We start from the raw sequence: 27,643 nt of genomic DNA, 5'->3' as shown, positions 1-27,643 counted from the left end.
AATAATCAGTTTTTGTTTGTTTTCAATCATCCCTACATATGTTGTACTAAAAGCCACCGATACTACCGAAGACTCCAACCACACATAAATCGTTCAGTGCTGCTGGTTTGGCTTGCAAGCAGCTCTCTGTCATTCCGCGTTTTGTTTTGTGTTACACTTTCCACACAGGGCGCGCGCACACCCACACATTTTCCGCGACTCTGACAGAACCAGCTGTGTGGGGCGACGAAGACTCCGTTCTCGTACACACAAAGCTGTCGATGCTCCATCGCACGACTCAATCACACTCTGCAGCCATTCGTTCGGCTCAGTTCACTTCTGTCTGCTTGGATAGATACACACGCGAATACGGGATCAGTCCGGGACAGGCTAAATCGCGAATGCACAGATTTTTTGTTTTTCCCTGACTGAGAGCTTCTCGGTCGTGTGCAAAGAGTGTTGTGTTTTTATTTTAGTTTGTTTTGTATCTTGTCTAGTTTTCAATTCATCTCAATTCTGCGAGAAGAAACAAAACGGGTTTCGAGCTGCATTGCGCGAAACGTATTGAAAAAAAAAAAGGAATGTGCGGGTGAACACACAGTGAGAGAAAAGCATGCAAATTTAATTGCGGAGACATCCTCTGCCCTCTGCCCGCTATATATATAACAGAGTGGAAAATCGAAATTTTGTGCCTAACAAATTGCGAAGGAAATTATTCTGGCAAAAATACAAAGTGCAGGGCCACAACACATTCGCATTCGCGTGAAATAGAGAGAGAGAGAGCGAAAGTGCAAATCATAATTTTTCAAACAGCAGCAGAAAAACAAAAGCAAGGGATCCAAAGCGAGCGCTGCGTATGAAAGATCCGCCTTCGTAGTGGCTTTGGGGGTGTTCTAAAAATATCCACAAGAAACGGGAATCATTTATTCATACTCGACTCGCGCGCGCTCTCTTTCCCTCTCTCTCACCTTGAGCTGCTAAATAATTAAGGAAGCTGTGTGAACCATGTTTGCTGTTTACTGAACTGAGCCTGAGCCTGAGTTGACCCCCGTCGAGCCTATTTCGCAAACGATTAGGGGAGGCACAAGGCGAAGAAAATCCGGAATATCCTGGCACCGGAGTTGGTGATAAAAACAAATTTTCGAAAGGTATTTATATAACGTCGTGGGTCGATTGATTATGTGTGTGATTCAGTCCGTTTTCATTCGCTCGCCGCTCGATTGTTGTTTTCACTGCTGCGCTCGGATTCGCTGCTTTATCTGCAGTGACTGTTTTTTTTGCTGCTTCCTTCGTATCGTTTGTATGTGTGCGTGTGTATATTCGATTGTTGATTATGCTGCTTGTCCTTTATTTTTATTTACATCACAAAAAACTTCGTATGTTGTTTTATGTTGTGCGGGATGTCTTGTCTCCTCATTTGGCGAACGTAACGCGGAAGGAATGCTAGTATCAGATATTTTGAATGATTGTTTAAGTTTAGCTATTTATCATTTCCATGTCGGAACAAAAATGTAATGTATCTTCCATTTGGACGATATTGGTTTGAGTCACTATGCTTTAGTCAAGTCAAGTCGAAACAGCGATTTGACAATTTTCGAAAAAGATATATATTTTACTAGCTGACCCGGCAAACGTTGTTCTGCCATAAAAAATATTTCTAGTGAATATGTTGGTTGTTAAATAAAAAATCACTAAACTGAAAATTTCGAGGAAACTATACTATCCTCTTCCTCGTTTTTTGTCGACTTACATAACTAAAAATGTACGTATGAGGTAATCCTTGGTTTTGTCATTCAACCAAATACATCCAGCAACATGTAGGTTGAATAGGTGTAATGTTGCAATGGAGCTCATTAAAGACTTTAATTTTTTGTTCGAACACTTAAGCTGTAATGTCCGGGGTTCTGGCAATCCTATCCCAACCAATGCAAATTGAGCGAAGGAAACATAAAGCAGGGCTCGTGCTAAGAGGGCTCACGTATTGTTTACTGTTTGGAGTCATATATGTTAATACTGGTCGGACTCGATTATCCGGAGTATTGATTTTTTGACGTAGAACTACGTCTTTCATTAAGGGTGCCAAATCAGGAAACAGGTCACGTTTTTATGAAATAAAGTTAACGTTAATAACTATTTTTGCCGTGGACGGATTTTGGCGATTTACATACTAAACGAATCGGAAATACCGTAAGATTTGTTTGATATATTATACATTAGAATCCCCTGGTTTGTAAATGATTAAAATTCATGAAAACTTTAAATGTTTCTATTATCCCCTACATTTGTTCTGTCCATTTGTGTGCTTTCCCGAACAGAGCTATCAATAACGAGCAACTTATCGACGACCAACGAAGGGGAAATCGTAGGATTTAAAGTCTCCGTGAACAAAGGAAAAGTAGAAGAATGGAGGGGAATACTTGCCTAGAGTATAAACAGTGGATCTCGCTGAGGCAAACTTCCATTCGGCATCGGACTGTTGAGCAATCCAGTTCACTTTGCTTTCGCTGCGCTTCGATCTAAGATTGAACCCCACCAGTGGTAATCCAACTTGGATATCGTCGTGTGATTTTTTCTGTTCGTTTTTCACGTTATTCGTATCGTGTGTTTTTCTTTCCGCGTCATAAATTGGACGCTTCGCGTAGTGTGTGATGAGCAAGAAGAAGAGGAAGGCAGGCTCGAGTCCTGCAAAAAACGAACGCATTGCCAGGGGCAATAAAATTTCGAGACACGCGTCATCTAATGATGCACGCGATAGCGATTTCGGCGCGTCGGTCGAAAATGTAAACGCAGTTACCCAGGCAGCAACCAAAATCAAGTTCCCCCCGCTGGTGGCGAAGACGGTCGCTCTTGACAAACTCATCAGCGAATTCGCATCGATGGGTGTTACATCAGAGTACAAGCTGTGTGGCATTATTCAGTCTTTTTCCAAGCAGTTAACATTGTTTGTTTTCCGTCATCATAAGGGCTTCGTTGGTGCCTTTGAGAATGCATCAATGCATCAAACTGACGTTATGGCGAAGCAGGTGTTAAGGTTGTGTACCAAAAAAAATTATTTGGGGAATACCAAGCATCTTGAATGTCTTACTGGAATGTTATAAGTTATTTGGATTCGCGTGCCATTCGCAAAACTGCCTTAAACTAGGATTGCATTTGCGCTAATATTGATCATAATAAAGCATTGTTACTGTTTTCGAAGTTGTTATTAACGAAAAGAGTTTATTTCGCTTGTTTAGTCACCAAGAAAGTAAATGTCGTTCTGGAATTTTGTATGCGATTATGTTTCGCTTGCCAGTAACAAAACTTCCTCCACTAAAGGTGACAGCTGCGCTTCTCTCAAGCATGAGGAAGTAATGCAATTTTTCTCAAGGCCAGTAATATTAACAGAAGCGTTTTTTTTTGAGAATAGCGCAAAATGATGAGAAGTGTTTATATTTCTGGTAGTTTCAAGCCACCAATGTATGGCTTTGTATGCATGCTATGGCGAACGCTTGTTTGGCGCTTGGTTTACGTTGTACGAACGATGCCTAGAGGTGCGATTCCTTTGAGGCAATACTAAATAACATGTAGCATGATATTTGATACTTGCAACGGTTGTCATTGTTGAAAAGTTGTTGTTGTTTCCATGCGGTGCCAAAGATATATTGATGTAGTTATAAGATGTGGAATAAAGGTGCTGGTGCAACATGTATATAATCGACTGTAGCCGAGTCTATGTAAATTGCGAAAAAGGCCACCGGAATAGCGTTCGAGGTAAATTTCCAATGCATTGACATGAAATAAATTACGACATACGATCAGCTAGTGTATTGTTTTGCGAGGGCAAGAATGAATCATCAATTAATTATCGTCAACTGATTCTACAATGAAAAAACCATTCCAGAGATTATTCTACTAAGCAGTTGTTTCTAAAATTTCACAGCATTATAGAATAATATCCGAAGGTAAAAACAAGCGACTTATAAAAAATAACAGCGTAGTTCTACGTCACAATGCGGTCGTATCTTGGACACAACCTCCTATATATTTTTTGGATTTGAATTTTTCATTAACAACTGTATTCTACTAGTCAAGCCCTTTCATTTGATACCCATATTGATGGGGTTCTGAAAAAATATGAAATCCGCCATTTTGTAGGAGCCGCCATATTGGATTTGCATTTTTCATAAATAACTGTGTTCTGCTATTCAAGCCCTTTCATTTGATAACCATATTGATGGGGTTCTGAGAAAATATGTAATCTGCCATTTTGTAGTGGCCCGCCATCTTGGATTTGCATTTTTTATAAATAACTGCATTCTACTAGTTAAACCCTTTCTTTTGATACCCATATTAGCTATTCAATATAGAATTTTTATACAAATTATTCAAAAATTCCAAAATCAAAAATAAAATACTCCGGATAATCGAATCCCGGATAATCGAGTCTCCGGATAATCGAGTCCGACCTGTATTTGATTACGTTGGATAGTTTCCTTTGGTAAGCGATGTTTGAATAGTCATCCGGAAGTTTTTTTTGGCAATTTGCAATTAAAATCACTGCTACAGGATCGCGTGGAGCACTTAATTTTTAATTTCAGGTTATGATTTCTATGCTGGCTACAGAAAGGCCTTGGTAATGTCATGATAATACATTCGTTTTGGTCTGGCAACAGCAAAGGCTGTGTCGGTGTTGCTCATGATAATGTCTCGCAAGTAAATGTCGACCATGGATTGTTGGCTCAGCTCATGACATCGTTAAATGACATTGTCTTGACCGCGTTCAATCATCATACGACATATGAGGGGCTTAGAAAGAATGGGGTGTAAGTGATTTGATCGATTTCTCTACATCGACTCTCTCTTTTGGTCATAGCTTAGCCTTAAATACATTCCCAGCTGTATTTGACAATGTGGATGATAGGTCAGAACCTCACCTATTAGATTCTATAACAAACTTAAATTGGAACGTTTTTGCAATTGAGTTATTAACTAAAGAAAAAGTTGATGAAGAGAAATCGATCAAGTCACTTACACCCCTTGCATTCTAAGCCCCTCATATATAAAAATCTATCGAATGCACTCTCTTGTTTGTTCGTCTCTTCTGACCATATGTTCAAAATAATAACTCAACCTGTGGCAGGATCTGGTTTTTTTTCCCAAATATATATTTTTATCAGCTGGGAGTTCAATATTTTAACAGTTTTTCTTATTATCTATGTTAGTAATACGAGGGTCACTATTTATATTTCGGGAATTGGCAACACTGATATCATGTGAGTCCATCTGACGGTTCAATCGTAAAGTTTGACATTTTTGACGATATACGTACTCAGATCATTTTGTCATACGGACGCTATTTGTTTATTTTATATTTAGTTGAAAGTTTGGTCTCGGCAAAAAAATGGAACTGAATCGTGAACTTTTTCGTGTGATGATTTTTTACGACTTTCGACGTGGATTATCACAACAAGAGTGCGTCAATCAACTTAATTTGACTTTTGGCGATGAAGCTCCATCAAAAACCACTGTGTATCGCTGGTATAGTGAATTCAATCGTGGTCGTAGTTCGCTGTCCGACGAGTTTCGTGAAGGTCGTCCAAAATCGACTGTAGTGCCAGAAAACATCGATGCTGTGCACGAAATGATTAAGCAAGATCGTCATGTAACCTATTGTGAGATTGAGGCATCCCTAAGCATTAGTTCCACCAGCATATATGCGATTTTACATGAACACTTAGTTGTGTGAAAATTATGTTCACGTTGGGTCCCACATAATTTGACAATCGCTCAAAAAAAGGCTCGTGTCGATTGGAATAAATGCTTTGAAAATTGGTATAAGCGCATGCGCAAAAGTGTATCGATCATCGTGGCGAGTACTTTGAAAAACAATAAAAATATATTCGCAGCTTAACTATTTGTTTTTGTTCCTATTCCCGAAATATAAATAGTGACTCTCGTATGTAACCGATTACTCGCAGTTGGCTCGAGGTTAGTTTTACAAGCGTTCTCGTAATTGGGATGTTGCTATCTCCAAAGCTCTGTACGTGTGCCCGATATGGGATACTTCCTATTGGGATGCAGCTGACCATCAATCAGCAACGCCCCCCTAGTTTGTATCCCATATCTAGCGTGGTGCGTCTTCTCGACTCGAAGAATCCAGGATAGAATGGTCCCTAGCCGGCGCAATCATCAGCTCGTGTAGAGTTGTCATGAGCGGTACAACCATTGGCTCTTGTTGAATGATTAGTGGACTGCACAACCTTCGGCCCATGTATCTGTAAAGAGTGTGTGTGTATGTATTGCCGCGACTAAGTGAATGTTTATAGATCGGGTAGGAAGGATATGAAGCAGGGACACAACGAAGGAAACATCATTAAACGTTGACATCGACGTTTCTGAGGAACAGGTATAGATGGAGCAGAAGATCAGGATCACGGCTACCTAAGATATCCCGGACGGGGATCTCCGATTGTCTGCCTTGTGCTCTGAGTGCTCTAGAGAGCTGAGAGCGAGCAGCATGGAACCGGATACACGACCAGACAATATGCTCGATGTCGTGGTAGCCATCGCCAAAATCACAAAGATTGTTTGCTGCGCGCCCAATGCGATAAAGATGCGCGTTTAGGTTGTAATGATTGGACATAAGCCGAGATATCACGCGAACGAAATCAAGACCTACATTCAATTCCTTGAACCATGCACTCTTCGAGACCTTAGGGATAATCGTGTGTAACCAACGACCGAACTTATTTTCACTCCACATGCGCTGCCAACTTACGAGCGTGTGCTGACGAGGAATGTGAAAAAATCGTTATAAGCAGTTTGCCTTTCAAAATGTGTGCCTTCTGAAGCGCCCACCTAAGCTAGCGAGTCCGCTTTCTCATTCCCCGGAATCGAGCAATGAGAGGGAACCCATGCCAAGGTAATCTTGAATAATTTTTAAACCAAAACACTCAACAGATGTCTTATTCTTGTTAGGGAATAAGATGAGCGTTTATCAACTTTATTGAGCGGATTGCCTCAATTGAGCCGAGACTGTCAGAAAAAATAAAATAGTGGTCGATGGGCTGTGTTTCAATAATCCCTAGAGCATAGTATATCCACCCAGCTCAGCGACATACACGGAACAAGGATCTCTGAGTTTAAAAGAGGTACTGGAATTTTCATTGAAGATGCCGAAGCCAGTGGACCCGTTTATGAACGAACCGTCACTAAAGAACATTTTATCAGATCTAACTTTCCAAAATTTTGCCGAAAATATCGGCGGAATAAAATCAGATCGTAGATGATCTGGGATTCCATGGATTTTTTGTCGCATGGAAAGATAAAAAATGACAGAGGAATTGCAAAAGTATGGGAAGCAAACTTGATTGGAGATACTTGGTGAAGGGTGCACTTCATGGGTAAGGTACTCATGGTATAAAGACATAAAACTCGACTGAGGAGTCAGTTGGAGTAGATTTTCGAAGTTATCAATCACCAATGGATTCATGATCTTGCAACGGATGAGAAATCTGTAGGATAATTCTGTGAACTGAAGAGTGAACATCAACAATACAACAATGTGATGTGACAATTGTTCACTATGTTTATCCGCAGTAAAACTTCGTCTCTGGTGGGATTTTTTCAAGTGGTTCTATGACTGTTCGTTGTTACCCACACTATTCAGCTAATATAAATTCTCATTTCACAGCTTATAACTCTTATTTTGAAAATACATAGTGTATCAGTAAACTGTAAACTGTTTCGGGACTGGTAGTAAAAATGAACTTTTCTACACGTTATTTTAATAATTTTTGGTTTTATTGTATCATTCTTGCAGCTTCAATACATTGTTTATATCCGCTCAATAGCGTTCAATGCTTCGGTTGAAGCCCTTCAAATGGCCCTGATGTCCTTAAATTTAATTTTGCCTTCATTTTTGGGAAAAGAGAAAAGTGGTACCCTATGACTTTTACGTGAATACAGTGGTTGATTTAGGATACAGATGTGATTTTCTATCAAAAATTGACACAAAATCAGTGATTTGTGAGTCGATGCCTGTGGATCTAACCCGACACATTCTTCAAGGCTTCCAAAATCTTAGATAATATTTTTCAGTTTGACCAGATAGAATGAACCCCATATAGATATTAGCGTTATATAGTTCCTATCCTGGAATTCAATTGATACACTGTTGTTAAACTTTTAATACTTTCTCGAAATAATATTTCTAAACAAAACATTCTTGTATTAATTTAACTTTTATACAAACAGACGATGTTCCGACGAGTTTTCTAGAGCATCCTGGCATCCCTTTCATCCTGTCTATTCTCTCCCGCATACACAGGAAATCCACAAAAGCATTCTCCCGCATTCGTATCCGCTCCCGTTTCTTTATGACTTTTTTTATCGGCATGAATGATATCCCTCAGCATTCGCTTTGTTTAGTAGCCACAATTTTAGTACAACTTCCAGAGACAGAAGAAAATTGCCTTTTCTCGCTCCCATCATCATTCTGCCATATTCATTTCTTTTAACACCATCCCATCAGCGCCTCCTCCTGGAACAAAAATTCAATTCATTTCAGCGCTACCAGAAATTGGGTCAGTCAGGGAGACGACTAATCCCGATGAGAGAGCGAACGAAGTCTGTGTCGCTCCCAGTCTGCTCCTGCAACAACTCCTAGTGGCGCTTTATAATGTTCCACAGCTTCGAATGGTGCTGCCATCATGTGTTTTCGCTCCGTTATCTACCGCATCCGTCCGCTTCGCCCAGGCAACATTTGGTCTGGAATTAGCTGCCCGACTTTCGTAACGGATGGAGGGGCTTTTCGAATTCATAAAGTGTGGGCGGGGGTCGTGCTTTTCCTGGCAGGGATATGTGAATTTTCCGCTCTCCATCTTCTCTCTGAATCTTTCAAGGATAAGTTGAGTATGACAGGGAGCAGAAGCCATGTGTCGACCGATGATGGGGGAATGCTGATTGACGTGATGCGTTTCCGGAAGATTTCACCCAACATTGTGAAGTGCTGTGCCGGTTGTTGCATGAGATCTGAGCCTGGAGTGGGTGTTTGTGTGTATGGGTGGGAGCACAAAACGTAAAACGTCATCGATTCAGAATGATGTGACCTATTTATTTCATCCCCGTTCATGGATTACTGGTCAGTCGGTCTGACATATTGAAAGTAACCTTGGTGCAGAAGCATTTTCTCACAAATGATTGCTGTGCCAAACCAATAAAGTGGTTCTCAGATTTTCGTGGAAAGTGGTAGCCTTGTTCCTTATCACAAAATCTTAGATCCGCATTTTTATTTTTTAGTGTGTCCATTTCCATTTCATGGTGGACCGAAAATTTATGCCCCCTCCCTTTTTTCATAAATGACATTTTTCAAAAATTCATAACTTTTGAATTGCGTTGCCGATTAAGATGATCGATATATCAAATTAAAGTCAATAGCCAAGAGTTTTTGTTATATTTTTTTTGAAAGCGGAGGTTTTTTGAAATACCATATTCAAACATGAGAGAGGTATTTTTTCGTTTTGAGTTAATCCTCAAATCCTCAAATAGAAGAAATACAACAATACAACAATACAACAATACAACAATACAACAATACAACAATACAACAATACAACAATACAACAATACAACAATACAACAATACAACAATACAACAATACAACAATACAACAATACAACAATACAACAATACAACAATACAACAATACAACAATACAACAATACAACAATACAACAATACAACAATACAACAATACAACAATACAACAATACAACAATACAACAATACAACAATACAACAATACAACAATACAACAATACAACAATACAACAATACAACAATACAACAATATAACAATACAACAATACAACAATACAACAATACAACAATACAACAATACAACAATACAACAATACAACAATACAATAATACAACAATACAACAATACAACAATACAACAATACAACAATACAACAATACAACAATACAACAATACAACAATACAACAATACAACAATACAACAATACAACAATACAACAATACAACAATACAACAATACAACAATACAACAATACAACAATACAACAATACAACAATACAACAATACAACAATACAACAATACAACAATACAACAATACAACCTCAAAAATATAAAAATATTAAGAACGTTCAAAATTCCAATCCAAAAATCCTCATAAACAAAATTCAAAATATACAAATTGAGAACTCTATATCTAAAACTTGCAAGTTCCCAAAATTCAATAATTTTCAAATTCTAAAACCCTTAGATCTAAAACGCTTAAAATCTAAAAATTTAAAAAATCTTAAATTACTAAAGAGACTTAAGGCAGTATTCTAGTCTAGAAGAGTTCCGATCGGGCAGTCGTCGGGTGCAGACGCATTTTAGTTCGCTCCGCGTTTGTTTTTTTTTTCATCGTCGTGCAACGTGTTCAAACGTGTTTCGGTTTCATCCACCGTGTGAAAATGTCCGACATTTGACACATTAGACATTAGTATCTTCGAAAAGTATTTGCTCAGAAAGACTAAAAGTGCTTTTTTTCGCCAATTTGCTAATTCGTCGAACCGGCTCAGACTTGTTCGCGTATCTTCTCCCCATCAGTTTTATTGCAAAGTGTTTGTGTGTGTATATGTCGTAGTGCGTTTATCACCGCGGGAGAATCAACAGGCGTTATGCCACATCGTGAGCTAAGTGCTTCTATTTTTTCTTTCAAACATTTTTTTTCCTTAAAGATTTGGATGCGGTATAAGATGCAAGTCCCTTTGGTGGGGAGGTTGGCCTACAATTGCTGCGTACAGTGAGACCTCTATTTTTGTGTTTTGAATTCCCCTTTTTCCCTTTATAATGGATTCGCCCAATCATTATAGTGATATCCAGAATGCATGTTTTATATGGACGGAAAAGTTTTTTTTTATTATCGCCCCACTTTTTATTATCGTTATTCAATTCCTTTCTGTAGAATGGTGATTCTGAAAATAGTGGAGGATTTGACAACGGCTTTCTCATGCAAGCCGCGAGTTTCGGGAAGTATTCTTCATGCCCTGTACCATGAACCGACATGTTTTTGCACTTTATTAGATTTAGCGGATTTTCAGATACGCATTTTTTTTCATTTGATTAGATGGTGTCAGCGTTTTAGTTGCTGTCTTCACTTGTCCTTGGTGTTTGTGCAAGTTTTCTTTTTTCTATCTTTCGAGTTCATCGCTGTTATTTTTTCTTTTCAATGTATGTTTTTGTTCTTTTGTTTAGGGATGTTTCAATCCATCGTTGTTTATCTGACGTATTGTGCGGATAATAGGGGGCCTGATAGCGAGCTTCACTTTTCGTTGGGGACGAGATGATTGGTATGCAAGGGTAAATATACTTCGTCTCGTTTTCACCGTGGGGTGGCGTTCGTAATCAGGCTCACGGTTTAATTATGTTAGGAATTTATAATTTCAGAATTTCATAATTTGAGTCAGAAGACTCTTATTAGTTTTCATTTCAAGCAATTGGTTAGTTGATTATATTAGATACATTTATATTAGTTTTTGGTTCCTGATTTTTCAATTCCAGCCACTAAATTGAGTATATAAACTCAGACTATAGGTTCTTCATCCGTTTAGTTCTCTTGATTAGCTTCTCAGATTTCCGAAACATAACTCCCGCCATCGTTATTAGAGTTCGATACAGAGTACGCGGAATGAATAACGAAATATATCGCCCGTCTTATTGGTTCCATAGGAATTCTCTCGGTTACTTTTTCAGGTTTCCTAAAGAGACTATTCGCCATCGCGATTGAATTTCGATTCGTACGTACGATGAAATAACAAAATATACAGCCAGTCCAATCATACTAACAGGTTTTCCTTTTTAGAATATCTAAAGATAATCTCTGCTGCGTGTTATGACTTAGAAGATTTTCAGAATTTTGTTCCGTCGAGTGGTCGATAGTTCCCCTATACATAATCACATCACTTACCACAGTGAATCCTGATTCTTACCTCTCCCTATTAACAACTATCCCTTCCATGATAAACGCTAGGGAACCACGCTATAGAGGCGACCCTTCTGGCCTTCGGGCGGCGAATATCATACTAACATTCCTTCCCTTCCCCTGGTGACTGTAAGGACGTGGCCGGCGTCGTTATTGACCATTTAAAGCTCGAATCACCGAAAATTGCACAACGAGAATGATTTGCTAGTCCCAAGCGTCATTCTGTGTGTTCTTTGTGTAATTTGGTTGGTTCAGGTCAATCACGGAGAGCAACTACGAATTGTACAGTCTACCCAAGCTCAAGCTTAAGGCAGTATTCTAGTCTAGAAATTTTAAAAAAAATCAAAAAAAATTTTCTTCATATTTCTGTAGTTTAGCCATTTAAGAATATACCCTAAAAAGGACTTATTGAAAATCCTATTAGCCAGTTAGGATTTAGAGCCATTTTAGTGATGCGGTATCTATCCTAGTTCGGCCATAACAATGAACTTCAAATGCATTTTTCTCGAAACTAGTTTTTTCAAACTGGCGTACACGATATCGCAATTTCTACTGAACCGATTCGTGTCGAATTCATATGAATACAATCCGCATGCATGTTTCTGTCGCATGAACCACTGAAAAATCTTAACACGTAACGTAAGAAAAAACGTTTTAAACCACATTTTGTCATTTTCGGCCGCCATTTTCTCTCCACACTAGTATACCCCCTTAAAAGATCATAAAAAATTTGAGAAAAAAAACCTTAAAATATTCTAAAACCACAGTGAGCTGCATCTAAAATATATCCGGGTTGTTGACGTAGAACTACCGAATTATTTCATTCAATCACTCATTCATTCATTTCTGATATTCTGGATTTATTATACCATTGATTGTTTATTAAAAATCCACCAAATGCGGAATTTCCAGTTAAACAAAACATAACACTATGGTCACCACTTCAATCTACCTCTGGCAATACACAGAAACAACAGCAGTGTGACCGTGTGATGCAAAGCTAAACAAGTGGCTCAATCCATCGAGCTTCCACCATGGATTTAAAGTTACGAACAAGTTAACATCACGATATGCGACTTCTTTCTTTTTTCTACTCACCATCAGCCCTCCGGAGTGATTTTGCTCTCCGGGCTTCGTTTCGAGCGAAACCGCTGTGTGTGTGACATCACACTGTTGACTACTCACTGGTTGGAGCGAAACTGTGTAACAAAAATTACGTATACTCTGGTTCGTTGCAATCGGTTGAGGAAGTACTGCAGTATCGGTTCCTTTCTCCTCAGTGTCCGTCGAGCGAGCACAGCATTTGTATTTTAAACAAGCGAATTACAAGTAAACTTCGATATAACGTACATTTCACTTTCAAAATTGTACGTTGTATCGAATTGTACATTATATCGAAGCATAATAAAGTACTCACAAACGTAGTCTATAATACATTATTGTGTTGCTGTTTTAGTAAAGTTAACGAATAACTTCAATCAGAAGACGAAGCCAGCCTTTCTCATGATGTTTCCCTTCGTAGTGTTTATTAAAGCTTGATTAATTTAGAATCCGGTTTCACAAAATCAGCTGTATTTCGGGATTGATTGAAGGTACAAAACTTGTTTTAGCATCACAATACATTCATTGTTCTATCAGGAAAAAAAAATATTGAATTTTTTTTTCCTTTACACTTTGGAAATGTGTACGTTATATCGAAGTTTCCCTGTACATGCGTCTGATCTTCAATGGAATTAAACATTTTTACCTCGCCGTTTCATTCGTAGCTCGTTATTGACGGCATGGGTAGGTAAGCAAAGGGATGCACAAAACAAATCTATAGGAAAAATGGAATGTTCCGAGTTTTCGCTAATTTAGACTATGTAGACTAGGAATTTGTAATGTATTCACTTCGATTCGTATACCAATCATCAAAATCCGCTCACCCCAATAACAGGGAGTAACGTTTCATAAAAACGGGACATGTCCGTGATATATCCTAAGATAATCTAAGCCTAGATCCTACAAAATGTTAAAATCTTAAAACCCTTAAAAATTCTACAAGTTCTTATAATCTTAAAATAAAAAATCCTGAAAAAAATAACAAAAAACAACAAAGCGAATCAAAAATCTTAAAAAATAAAAAATATCCCAAGATAGTGCAAGATCCTTAAAATCTTAGAAATATCCTAAAGAAAACTTAAAATCTCAAAAATCCTAATAAAATCGTCAAATTCTTAAAAAAATCAATCTCAAAATATTAATTGGAAAAGAACAAATGAATTCCTTAAAAAAACCTCCCAAAATGAAAATTCAAAAGCTAAATAAAACTTTTACAAAATACTTTAAAAATCTTAGAGAAACCCAAAAAATCCAAGAATATTTTGAAAATTCTTAGAAATGCAAAAAAAAATTCTGAAAACAATTAATATCAAACAAAAAAGTCACAGGAGGGTTGTGTCCGAGACACGACCGCATATTTGGCGTAGGATTCCGTTAGGCTATCTGTTGATTTTGGATATGTTAGAAGAATTACATCGTTAAACTCTTTGATAATCATTTGGTGGCCCTGAAAAGGGCTGCTTTGTTTGGTTGTCGGGTATTTTTTGTTCACTCCACCAGTGTTTACCGAGTGATGATGACAGAAGGATGGTAAACAGTCGGTGGTTGGCGTATCAGATAGAAGATACTGAAGTGGAACGAGATATGATGAAAACCGCCCTCTGAGATCCTAGACGAGATGCCTCCTGTGATATGTATGGAAGGAAAAAAGGAAAAAAACCTCACCAATGTAATATAAGATAATTACTAATACCGAACACAATTATTAAATTTTCTCATCAGTAAAAACATATTGCTTTAATATAGAGAAAACATATTTTAAATCTAAACTTTCCTTGGGTGAAAATGAACACAACAAAACAGACAGCTCAAACCAAACGACCCGTTCTCAAGCGGGAACATACTTTGGTTTTTATTTATGAAAATTAAAATAAATCGTTTCATATATCAAATCATATTTAACGCAACTGCTACCATATACAATTTTACTTTTACATTTGTGCTAAGTTTTTCACAATCCTATCACTCACCCTACTTTCAATACAAAAATGCCCCCGACTTGCATATATTTGTAATGCCGATTTCCCCCAGGCAGCTTGGTTTTGATGTCTCTGTTAGGGAATACATTTCGGTAGGAACAAAAACCCTCCCTACTTTCATGTATTTGCAATGCCGATTTCCCCCAGGCAGCTTGGTTTTGATGTCTCTGTTAGGGATCCGCCCCATGTTTCGTCAATTTCGACCAATCAGAATTGGGTATTTCCGTTAGGATAGGAGTTAAGATTTTTCAATTGTTCGTTAGTTAGTTTCATATATTAGACTGTCAAAAAAGTCCTGCGGTATTTCCGCGAGGTGTCGTTGTAAGCGCGTAGTTCTAGTTGTATTCATTGTATCGAGTCATACTATAGCTTGTTGGAAAGGTATTTTTAGTCCTTGACAGTGCTATAATATAGTCCTTGACAGTGTTTTGTTTGGATAAGTCGTTCGTGAGTTACAGTGTCGCAAATATGGAGTAAAATAAAGAGAAAATCCGACATATTTTACAGTACTACTATGACAAAGGCAAAAATGCATCTCAAGCTGCCAATAAAATTTGTGCAGTTTATGGACCCGATACAGTTTCCATTTCCACCGCACAACGATGGTTTCAACGTTTTCGTTCTGGTGTAGAGGTCGTCGAAGATGCGCCACGCTCCGGAAGGCCTGTCGAATTAGCCGAGAAAGACCGGCATAGTAGCAGCCGTAGCATCGGCCAAGAGCTGGGGATAAGTCATCAAACCGTTATTAACCATTTGAAGAAGCTTGGATTCACAAAGAAGCTCGATGTATGGGTGCCACACACGTTGACGCAAAAACACATCTTTGACCGTATCGACGCATGTGAATCGCTGCTGAATCGCAACAAAATCGACCCGTTTCTGAAGCGGATGGTGACTGGCGATGAAAAGTGGGTCACTTACGACAACGTGAAGCGCAAACGGTCGTGGTCGAAGCCCGCTGAAGCGGCTCAGACGGTGGCCAAGCCCTCATTAACGGCCAGGAAGGTTCTGCTGTGTGTTTGGTGGGATTGTCAAGGAATAATCTATTATGAGCTGCTTCCCTATGGCCAAACGCTCAATTCGGACCTGTACTGCCAACAACTGGACCGCTTGAAGGTAGCACTCATGAAGAAGAGGCCATCTTTGATAAACAGAGGCCGCATTGTCTTCCATCAGGACAACGCCAGGCCACACACTTCTTTGGTGACGCGCCAGAAGCTCCGGGAGCTCGAATGGGAGGTTCTTTTGCATCCGCCGTATAGTCCGGACCTTGCACCAAGTGACTACCACCTGTTTCTGTCCATGGCGAACGAGCTAGGTAGTCAGAAGTTAGCCACAAAAGAGGCCTGTGAAAATTGGCTATTCGAGTTTTTTGCCAATAAGGAAGCTAGCATCTATAACAGGGGTATTATGAAGTTGGCATCCCGTTGGGAACAAGTCATCGAACAAAACGGCGCATATTTGACTTAAAACAGATGATTGTAACTAATTTTATGAACAAATGAAAATTCATAAAAAATACCGCAGGACTTTTTTGACAGCCTAATATTATTTTCTTCAATATGAAAAATTGTAACGGAGTGCCGGAACCGATTGACGCAAAAATTTCATCAATCCATCATGAAATGACTGAGCAATAAGCGTTTGAAATTGGATAATTTTCGAGATGTACTCGATTTTTGATTTTCAATTTGTACCCCAATATGTTCCCGAAAGACGTAATCCTACGTCAAAAAAAACTTAAATCTTAAAGAATAAGAAAAACCCTAAAACCTCAAAAAAATCTTGATCTTTTAGGGATTTTCTGAGATTTTTGAATATTTTATATAAATTCTTTACAAAAAAATCTAGAAAGGATATTTTAGATCTGAAAACCTGAAAGATTCTAAAAAATACAAAAAATAAGAAAAAAATGAAAAATATATCCAATATTTCAAAATAAAAAAATACCCTAAAAAACAAACTACAAACTTATTTTGGATTGTTGAAAGTTTTTTCAAGATAAAAAAAAGTAAAACATAGAAAATGAATAATTCAATATCCGAAAAATCAGACAAGCTTCAATTTCGAATATCTTCAAATCTTCAACATCTTTGAGATGTCTGTCGGAAATAAATTGTGAACATCTACTAAACTTTTGACTACAAACGCGTTTGACCTGTAATGCATATGAGTATTTACAGAATTCATCTTCTAAAATTTTGACTCAATGTCAAAATTTTTGATATTGAGTGTCGGAAGGCGGGAGAGAAATTCACATTCATTGTTTTTCTATAAAAACATTTTACGCTTTGTGCCTATGTATTTTTTCTGAAACAAAGTGAATTACATATACCAATAAACAATAAACAATAAGCAACTTTGCATACTTGAAATATTCTAAAAAAATAAGACTACTTTTTGAAAACGGCCAAACAATTTTTCTTGATTTTTTTTTTATAAAAAAATATAACTAAAAAACTATTCCTACAAAATTCTGTTCAAACAATGAAAATTTGGAAATTGTTTCAATTTTAACAAATAAATAACATCATTTTTTTTAAAGTTTTGCTAGAAAAATATTTCGAAAATTAAAAATTATTTTTCCAAAGACATATTTTTTTTTAAATTCTCTAATAAATTATATAAATAGCTTTCACAACTTCCAACAAGTCATCCATACATCGGAAGATGGGATCTTTTACAGGGAAAAAGATTATCTAATAACAACTTGATTTTTTTTAAAGAAAAGATAAATAATTTTCTACATTTCATTCTTTGGCTAAAATTTGGCAGGTCTAATAGATTTTGCGTGAATTTTTTTTTTTTTAAATTGAGTTTTTTCAACTGTTTTTAATGTAAAATCTCAATTTAAATATAAAATGTAGGAAATTATTTAGGTTTTCATTAAAAATATCAAACAAATAAAAAAAAATCATTGAAGAAAAAGTATCTTTAAAATTAAAATTCATTTTTCTCGAAGACATATGTGTTTGGAATCTGAGAAAATAGATATAAATAGTCCTTACAATTTTCAACAAGTCATCATACATCGGAAGATGAGTACCTTTACAGGGAAAACGTTCTTCTAACAACTTTTTTTTCATGTTTTTTTTTGAAAAATTACAAATAATGTTTTACTCGTAACTTTTTTTTTATGTATAAATTATCGCAATTTACATGTTCTGAGAACTTTTTTCTATTTAGAAACATGTCATGAACATGTCAAACGTGTGAATTTACACACAAAAATGTAACGAGAAAAAAACATTATTTTTCCAGGAGTCTTCATACAAAAATGCTTCATTTTCCAGAAATTATAAAAGATAGAAAGCCGACGTCTTCGACAATAGTTCAGGTTTCAATAAGATCTAGAACAGGGTTTCCTTGGGGTCGATCTCGGTTTCCCAGGGATCGATACAAACGAGAACTGACTCTGGGGATCGATGAGGTCTAAAAATTGACCCCTTTTAATTAACATAAGTTCTCAGTTGAAACTTTCAAGATATTGTCTATGTTGTACTAAGTAAATCAATTTGTGAGTAAAATTCCATGTCAAACCGATATAGTGGTTCTCAGATTTTCGTGAAAAATTGTATTTTTGTTCCTTGTTGCAAAATATTCGATTCGTATTTTTTCATTTTCAAAAAAAAAATTAGGGTGCTCATTTCCATTTTACGGTGGTTCAAAAAATCAATTTTTTCAACATTTTCCCAAAAATGACTTTTTTCAAAAAATCATTTCAAAACTTTCAAACTACTAGACCGATCCTGATTCTCAACATATTAAATTGAAGCCAATCAACTAGACTTTTTTGGAAAATAAAAATCAAATTTGCAGAAAATTTAGATTTTGTCTTTGTAATTATTGATTGCATTTGATTTTTGTAATTTTCATGACTTTGGACTAGAGGGCGCTACATTTTTTAATATTTTTTCTTGAAAGCTGATGTTTTTCACACAACATATCCATAAATCAGCGATTTGTTTTTTTTCGTTTTGAAGTTATGATTTTCGAAAATCATACTTTGCATTTTCTTCCAAAAATGTCTTTTTCAAAAATTCATAACTTTTGAACTATTGGACCGATTCAGATAATTGACACATAAAAAAGGATTCAATGAACTAGTTAAAAAAAACATCACTCGTAAACATTTTAGTTTTCGAATGAAGTGATCATCATACCTCTTCGTTCAGCCGGCAAAGAGCTGAAACCTTGCACCTCCGGCGTAACTTCTTGTTTTTTTTAAATTTTAACTTACAAACCGGTACAGAAAAACGCTTTGTGAAGCTTTACTGGAACTTGAATGATAAAGGGTGTTCGGATCAAAAAGTGGTCAAACTAAATTGCGTGTAAATCGATTATTTGTTTATTAAAAAAATCAAAGTATCTTTCTTTTTGAAGTTCAATATGTATAAAAGATGGAAAAATACTCAGTTAAGATTCCGGTCGACCTAGTCCAAATTGGCGAGCTTTTCGTTTGACGCCTGCCATCAGATTTTGTACAGTCACCTTATCTTCTTTCTTCGCCGCAGAACGCCAGTTTGCTTTGAACTGCTTCTCGCTGCTAACAGTTTTTTGGGTCTTCTTAAGGTTCTGCTTAACTATCGCCCTATATTTTTCGATTGGGCGAAGTTCTGGTGTGTTGGGAGGGTTCTTATCCTTGGGCACAACCTGCATCTTGTTAGCGGCATACCACTCCAGGGCCTTTTTCCATAATGGCAGGATGCCAAATCCGGCCTAAACAGCACAGACAAGTCATGTTTCTTCAGGAAAGGCAGCAAACGCTTTTGAAGACACTCTTTCACGTAAATTTTCTGGTTGACGGTCCCGGTTGCAACGAAAATGTCGCTTTTCAATAGCTTGCCAAACGAGATATTTCTTTGCAAACTTTGATAATTTAATATGCTTGAAAATGTCTGCCACCTTTCCCCTTCTGGTTGCTGTATAATACTCTTGTCCAGGAAGCTGTCTGAAGTCTGCCTAGACGTAGGTTTCGTCGTCCATTACCACGCAATCAAACTTTGTCAACAAGGTCGTATACAGCTTCCGAGGTCTTGTTTTTGCCGTAAGGTTTTGCTTATCGTTGCGATTTGGAGTCACTAAAGGGTGTGTCACATCAAATTGCATCACGGAAAAACGCTGTAGAAATTTAATTTTTAGGAATTATATCTTCAGCTTTCGCTGATAATCAGATAAGAGAGTATAGATCACGTTGTCCATGCTTCACTGTCAATTTTTTGTAAATTTGGAAAAATGTCGAACGAAAAAGAGCGTCGTGAATTAATCCTGTACACTCATTTCGAGAATCCGGAGTTGTCACATCGGGACATCGGTAAGATGCTGGGAATCGTCCAATCCACGGTCAGCAGAGTACTAAAACGATACTTCGAGAACCTAACCATCGACCGGAAGGTGAAGAACGGCAAAAATGGATGCTCCGTCAGTGAAAAAGATCACGAGCGCGTAGTTAAGCAGTTTAGACGTGATCCGAGAAGTTCGGTCCGGGATGTCGCCAATAAGCTGAATTTGTCAAGTTCATTCGTCCAGCGGACCAAGCAGCGGGAGGGCCTGCGTACATACAAGGTTCAGAAGGCTCCTAACCGCGACGAAAGGCAAAACATGGTGGGGAAGACGCGAGCCCGGAAGCTGTACACCGAAATGCTGACGAAGCCGCATTGCCTGGTAATGGACGACGAAACCTACGTCAAAGCGGACTTTCGTCAGCTGCCGGGCCTGTTGTTCTTCTCCGTAGAAGACAATTTCAGCGTTCCGGAGGAGATTCGCAAGCAGAAACTATCCAAGTTTGCCAAAAAGTACATGGTGTGGCAAGCGATCTGCTCTTGCGGAAAGCGGAGCGCCCCCTTCGTGATGACCGGCACGGTAAACGGGCAGGTTTACCTTAAGGAGTGCCTACAGAAGCGCTTACTACCACTTTTGAAGCAGCACGAGGGCCCGACCATCTTATCTTCTGGCCGGATCTCGCTTCGTGCCACTATTCAAAGGACGTGTTGGAGTGGTACGAAGCCAACGGGGTCACCTTCGTGCCAAAGGAAATGAACCCGCCCAACGCGCCGGAGCTTCGCCCAATAGAGAAATATTGGGCGATTATGAAGCAGGCCCTCCGGAAGAACCCAAAAGTTGTCAAATCGGAGGCGGACTTCAAGAGAAAATGGATTTCTGTTAAAAAAAAAAACTACAACCTGACGTTGTACAGAACCTTATGGACGGGGTAGAGAGGAAGGTATGAGCATACGGGCTTGGGCTCGAAGTATGAATAAAAAGAAAATGCCAAAAGTTGTTTAAAGTTAAAATTTTCAAAAGGATCGGTTTACTGGGGAATTTCTACAGCGTTTTTTCCGTGATGCAATTTGATGTGACACACCCTTTATCTTCTTATAAGTCGATAGTTCGGATCGTTGTTTAGCTTCATGCACGGTTGTGGACCATATTTCCAACTTATTTGCGACATCTCGAACGGAGAGGTTGGGGTTGCGCTTGAAAGCGCTAGCCACTCTTCTGTTCGTCACTGCGGCTCCCGGCTTTCGATTTCCCCCAGATCCAGGCTTTCTAGTTGTCGACAAACGTTCCCCGAACACTTTTATTACTTTGGTGACGGTTGATTTGGCCACATTCAACGATTTTGCTATTTCTGCATGCGTGTAGTTTGGATTTTCACGACGCATGTACAAAATTTTGATTCGTCGCTCCTCCTGCTTTGACGCCATTTTGATAACTAAAGATCTAATGTCAAAATCCAAATAGAGGCATCGTTCTACACACACACACCTACAAAATGAGGGGTGATCAGGTTTTTTTATATGAATGATAAGAAAAAATACGGCGAATTTAAGTTGACCACTTTTTGATCCGAACACCCTTCAGTAAACTCATTTATTAAATCAATTCAAGAGATTGCAAAGTGATTACATATCTCGATAAAGTGAACTAAAGTGAAGTGATTGAAAAAGAATTTACGAAATGTTTAGTTACCTATGTGCGTAGCGTAACCATATGTTTCTGCCGGTTATGAAAAAGTAACAGAGTAGATACCAAAACATGTTTTAATATTTTTCTATTTTTCCAAAATAACTCCAGGAAACTTTTTACCGAGAAGATAGAAATGTTCGTTTTCTTGTTTTCTAATTTTTGTAAAATAACTGCTGCAACGCCTTTCGTTTTTTTTCCTGTTTCATATTTACATTCCACCTCAAATTAGTAAACAAGCTGTGCAAACTTTCCAAACTCTGTTTGTGTCCGCTACCGAATATTTGTGTACACTTCAATTCGATACATCGCACCAATGTAAACAAAACACCGATCTCGACACATCGGTGAAAAGTGTGACCACAGCTCTTTCGGCTGCACTCTCCTCAAATAGCAGCAGCCAAAGCAGTGGAATATGCACGTTTCAAATGCAATTAGCACCAGCTGCGCAACAACACCACTATATGAACTGCACTCAATCTATTTTCCAAAGCTGGCTTCCGCTCACGGCTGCAGAAGAAGAAGGTTGACCTATTTCCTCTCACGAAAACCTCATGCATCAACAATTATTAGCATGGGCAGGTTTACATTGTTATGGCATTGCATTGCATTGGATTGCAATTTTCCCCATTCGGGTTGGGTCACGAAATCTCTAGTCTCGAGAGAGAGAGAGAGTGGTGGTAAACAAGATTGACTGAAACGGATGCGACGCGCGAAAGCGGGGAATTTTGTTTCTATTCTTGACGCTTTGTTTACACACTCTCAGTGGGAATTGGTCTGACGAATGCGAGGCGGCGAAAAATAGTGGTAACACGTAAATACTCAAGCTAAGCTGCTCGCGAGGCAAACAAATTTAATAGGGTTAAAAAAAGAAACACGCTAATTAATCCGTCTCGTCCGAGGCGCTGGGAAAGTAAGGGTGTGCAATTGTAACCGAAGCCCACCAGTGCTCGAATTGCAAAGCGTAACCTAATTAGTTACGTTCATTTTCATCTTTCTGACGAGAGACTTTTTCTTTCTCGGCAAATATTCAGCCTTTTTGAAATAAATAACCCAAAATGGACGTGCACTTGGTCGCACACCAACCAGAAGAAGAATTTCAATATTAAATTATGAATGGCAGAAACGTTTTCCACATAAAAGGATGTTCTTGACGAGGCTTCCTGTCGCTTCTGTCATCGTAGCCAATCGCTATCCGCTGGCCGGCCCATTTTGCTCTAGAGTCATGTGATATGAAAGCTAAGCTGAGTGTTGCACGCCAGGGGGGCTTGTAGGCAATTGTCAGCTTGAGAAAATAGCTTTGGGCTTTTCTCCATTGACACAGAAAGGGAAGCCTTATAGTGAGTGCCTGCCTGCCTGGTGATGCATGTGAACATGTGCCAGAGGATTAGCTAGTGTTTGCTAATTAGATACAACGAAAGCTGGGTGAGAAGTTAGCTTGCGTTGCTCTTGAGAACAAAGGAAAAAGGCGCCCACTTTGGGTATTTTATTGAAAAAGGACGTGCTTGGATTACAAATATCTCATTGGGATTACTAGTTTAACTGGCCAAAAACATGGAGGCGCGCAGTTCGATATAGAAATTTTGATTTATTTTGGAAACCCTGTAAGTTCGCTATACATTTAATCATGCTGATAAAATATAGATGCTGACCTATCTATCTATATATATAAAAATGGATTTCTGTCTGTCTGTCTGATTCTTATAGACTCGGAAACTACTGAACCGATCGACATGAAAATTGGTATGTAGGAGCTTTTGGGGCCTGGAAAGGTTTTCATGACAGTTTGGGAAACTCTCTAATGAGGGCTGCCATACAAATGAAACACAAATTTCTGCATTACTCGAAAATTAATCAAGCAAACGAAACCAAATTTGGCATGTGGAGGTTGAGGGATGCAATAAATGTTTCTATGGTGGTTAGACACTCCTCCCCCCTTTCTAAGGGGGGTCTGCCATACAAATAAAGCATAAATTTCTGCATAACTCAAGAACTGATCAGAAAATAGAACCAAATTTGGCATGTGGAGGTTTGGAGGCAATAAATGTTTCTGAGGTGGTTTGACACTCCTCCCTCTCTCTCTACAGGAAGCGGGGGGGGGGGGGTTCTGAATAACTCCAGAACTAATCAAGCAAATAGAATCAAATGTGGTATATAGAGGTTTTAGAGATTGATAAACATTTCTATAATGGTTCGACACTCCTCCCCCCTCTCCAAGGGGAGGCTGCCATACAATGAAACACAAATGTTTGCGATAACGAAATTGATTTTCGTTCGAAAATGGAAATGGATTTTAATGTGATAAAACGCACTCCTATATGGTCTTCTATCTATATAAATATGAATGGATCGCCGAATGTGTTGATAAGAGCAAAACTCGAGAGAGGAATTGTCTGATATAGGGATGTCTCTATCCTATCATATTTTCGGTATCAAACATTTATTCCATGTAACGGAGAAATATTTTATTTGCAAGTGGTTGAAAAATCTTGAACGAGAATTGTGTCTGAAAATAATCTGATATTACAGTCAACTCTCCCTAACTCGATATCCAAAGGGACCATCGAGTTAGGGAGGTATCGAGATACAGAACATTTTTTCCTAATTTTTTTTGTGTCTTAAATTGTCATATATTAGGGTAAGTGTCCCAATTATGGTATTAATTTGAATTTTTGATTCATTCCCTTAAAGTGAAAAAACACCTTTCTCATATAAAAAAATTTTTTTTTCCAGAATCTTTCAGGAGGTGATAGACGGTTATATTTCACGAAAAAAAATCCTTCTACGCATATGTTAGAATTTCAACGATGACAGACTTATAGAACTTTTTCTTTGTTTCGAATTCTGTTGGCTCAAACTGACTCTACATTGAAAAGTATGCTACGTAATCCGATTTTGTTGCTTTCATTTGAAAGATGAGAAAATTTAGTACAGGATATAGTAGTGGAACATCTAAATTAGTGGATTAAAATAACATTTTTGAAGTGGAAAATTTAAAAGTTTTTTTTATTTGTAATTATTAATTTTATCCTAAAAATTCATACTAAACTTGATTGTATCTATCAATTAAATTATAGCTCTCTAACCTCTCTAGAATTTGTTCTTTGACGCCCAACTTCTATCTCTCTTAATTTCGCTGCAATATCGATATAAACAATTCCTGATGAAGATTCAATCAAAATCTTAAAAAATCGCGATTTTTAATCCACTGTACTTATAAAAGCCACTTAAATTTCACCTTAATGCTGAAAGGTTAATTTTTTTTCTTGAAATTATTCATATTTGAATTATAAAAAAAACTTTTTTTTTCAAACTGTATACAATCGAGTCCTAAATTTTACATAATCGAATCATATATAATCGAGTTTGTATATAATCGAGTCCGACTTGCACGAGGCACTAAATTAACAAAGAAAATATTGATTAACTATGTTACTCAAACTGAATTGTAACGATCACGCAGGAACTGTTCAATCACAAAGAAATGTTCGAATAGTTTCACAGGAACATTTTCAGTTGATTTCAATATTCCGGACATATTCTTCAGGTTTGATTAAACGTTCGAATTAACATCTCAATAGAACTACTATCTTCAGCGTTTTTCTCAGGTTTTTCAACACTTTCCAGTATATCGGTATCTGGCATCAGATCACAGCAAATCACGTTTTGGTCCTTTTTGCACTAATTATTAAAAGACATTGAGCAATCGAACGGTATTGTACCGTCGACATCAGCAAGCTCACGACGCATTAATTATGCCAGCGGAATATCACTCCCGTCCATGTTGGTTGTGCTTTGTAGTTAGGAATTCCCAGTTTCTGGACAAATTCTCAAGCCATATCCCGAAGAATAGAAGAGGGGTAAATTATTCTGTCTAGCTTGACAAGACAAAAATTCATTGACCGCTCCAGCTTCTCGATTCTGACCAACCTTATATGCTTTTGGTCTAGATACAATATTCCATTCCGATTCCATTTTTACATTAGTTTGAGTAGTGTTGATACCGCACTTTGTGCAATACTGAAATTATTTGCGGCTTCAGACCCCTTCCGTCCATATTTTTCGACCTGCTCGATGATGCTCAAACCTTGGGCAATGGTTAGCGTTTTGATTGTTCGCTTGAAAGGTTTCTCGTGGTTTTCCATACTTGAAAAGAAATTGTTTGATGACACGAACACTCCGTCTTCACTTTCAAGGGCAATTGAAATCTGAGGTAATAACGCACAAAAACATGTACGCGAAAATCAATCGAGTTAGGGAGGTGAAAATCCATGGAAAAATGAGTCAAAACACATCGAGAAAAAGAGGCATCGAGTTAGGGGGGTATCGTGTTATGGAGAGAAGAATGCTTGTAAAATCGAAGGTGCCATGAAATCCATCGAGTTAGGGAAAATATCGAGATACAGATCATCGAGTTAGGGAGAGTTGACTGTATAATGACGAGTTTTGGTAGAAGTACTAGGAATTTTATAGTGAAAGGTAATTTTAAAGGTAATTTTTTTCAATCAGTGAACAGTTCTGCGATTGGAGCCATGAACATGCGCTTACTAAGAAAACGTGAATGCTTGAAGGTATTGATAACAAAAAAACAAATTTTGGGCGGGACGGAGTTCGCCGGGTCAGCTAGTATACATATATAAACACTCCAGTATATATATATATATATATATATATATATATATATATATATATATATATATATATATATATATATATATATATATATATATAAATGGAGTGATGTCTGTCTGTCTGTCTGATTCTTATAGACTCGGAAACTACTGAACCGATCGACATGAAAATTGGTATGTAGGGGTTTTTGGGGCCGGGGAAGGTTTTCGTGATATTTTGAGACCCCTCCCCCTCTCTAAGGGGGGGCTGCCATACACATGAAACACAAATTTCTGCATTACTCGGAAATTAACCAAGCAAACGAAACCAAATTTGGCATGTGAAAGTTTTAGGGTGCAATAAATGTTTCTATGATGGTTAGACAGTCCTTCCCCCACTCAAAGGGGGGCTGCCATACAAATGAAACACAAATTTCTGCATTACTCGAGAAATAATCAAGCAAATGAAACCAAATTTGGCATGTGGAGGTTTTAGGATGCAATAAATGTTTCTATGGTGTTAAGATACTCCTTCCCCCTCTCTTAGAGGGGGCTGCCGTACAAATGAAACACAAATTTTTGCATTACCCGAGAATTAATCAAGCAAATTAAACCAAATTAGGCATATGGAAACTTTAGGGTGCAATGAATGTTTCTATGGTGGTTAGATACCCCTCCCCCCTCTCTTAGGGGTGGCTGCCATACAAATAAAACACAAATTTCTGCATTACTCGAGAATTAATCAAGTAAATGGGCGGGACGAAGTTTGCCGGGTTAGCTAGTATATATATATATATATATATATATATATATATATATATATATATATATATATATATATATATATATATTAAATTTGATCCTGAGTTATTCCAGATTGGAACCAGAATTGAATTTGAGAACAGGAATCTGAGCATAGAACCTACATATAAATAAGGATCTCAAATCTGGAAATTGAGTCTGTAATCTGAATTTCAATATGAATTAGATTGATTCGGAAACTGAGTCTAGAATCTCCAAGTAGCAATCT

At 37.7% G+C, this 27,643-nt stretch overlaps 1 protein-coding gene across 3 annotated transcripts in view; it reads left to right on the top strand.

Annotated features, from left to right (window-relative positions):
- The first annotated feature begins 314 nt into the window (after positions 1–314).
- LOC129771114 (E3 ubiquitin-protein ligase goliath) overlaps positions 315–27,643 on the top strand; it is a 222,956-nt gene continuing 195,627 nt past the window's right edge. The window contains exon 1 of one of the 3 annotated variants that reach the window (XM_055774458.1): positions 315–1,127. The gene's annotated coding sequence lies outside the window, so the exon portion shown is untranslated. The remainder of the gene's footprint in view (positions 1,128–27,643) is intronic. The other 2 variants (XM_055774460.1, XM_055774461.1) reach the window with 2 other exon arrangements.

The sequence above is a fragment of the Toxorhynchites rutilus genome, chromosome 2 (genome assembly GCF_029784135.1).
Source record: "Toxorhynchites rutilus septentrionalis strain SRP chromosome 2, ASM2978413v1, whole genome shotgun sequence".
Taxonomy (NCBI): domain Eukaryota; kingdom Metazoa; phylum Arthropoda; class Insecta; order Diptera; family Culicidae; genus Toxorhynchites; species Toxorhynchites rutilus.
Note: the sequence above shows the minus strand (reverse complement) of the source record. Positions and strands in the feature narration are given on the sequence as shown.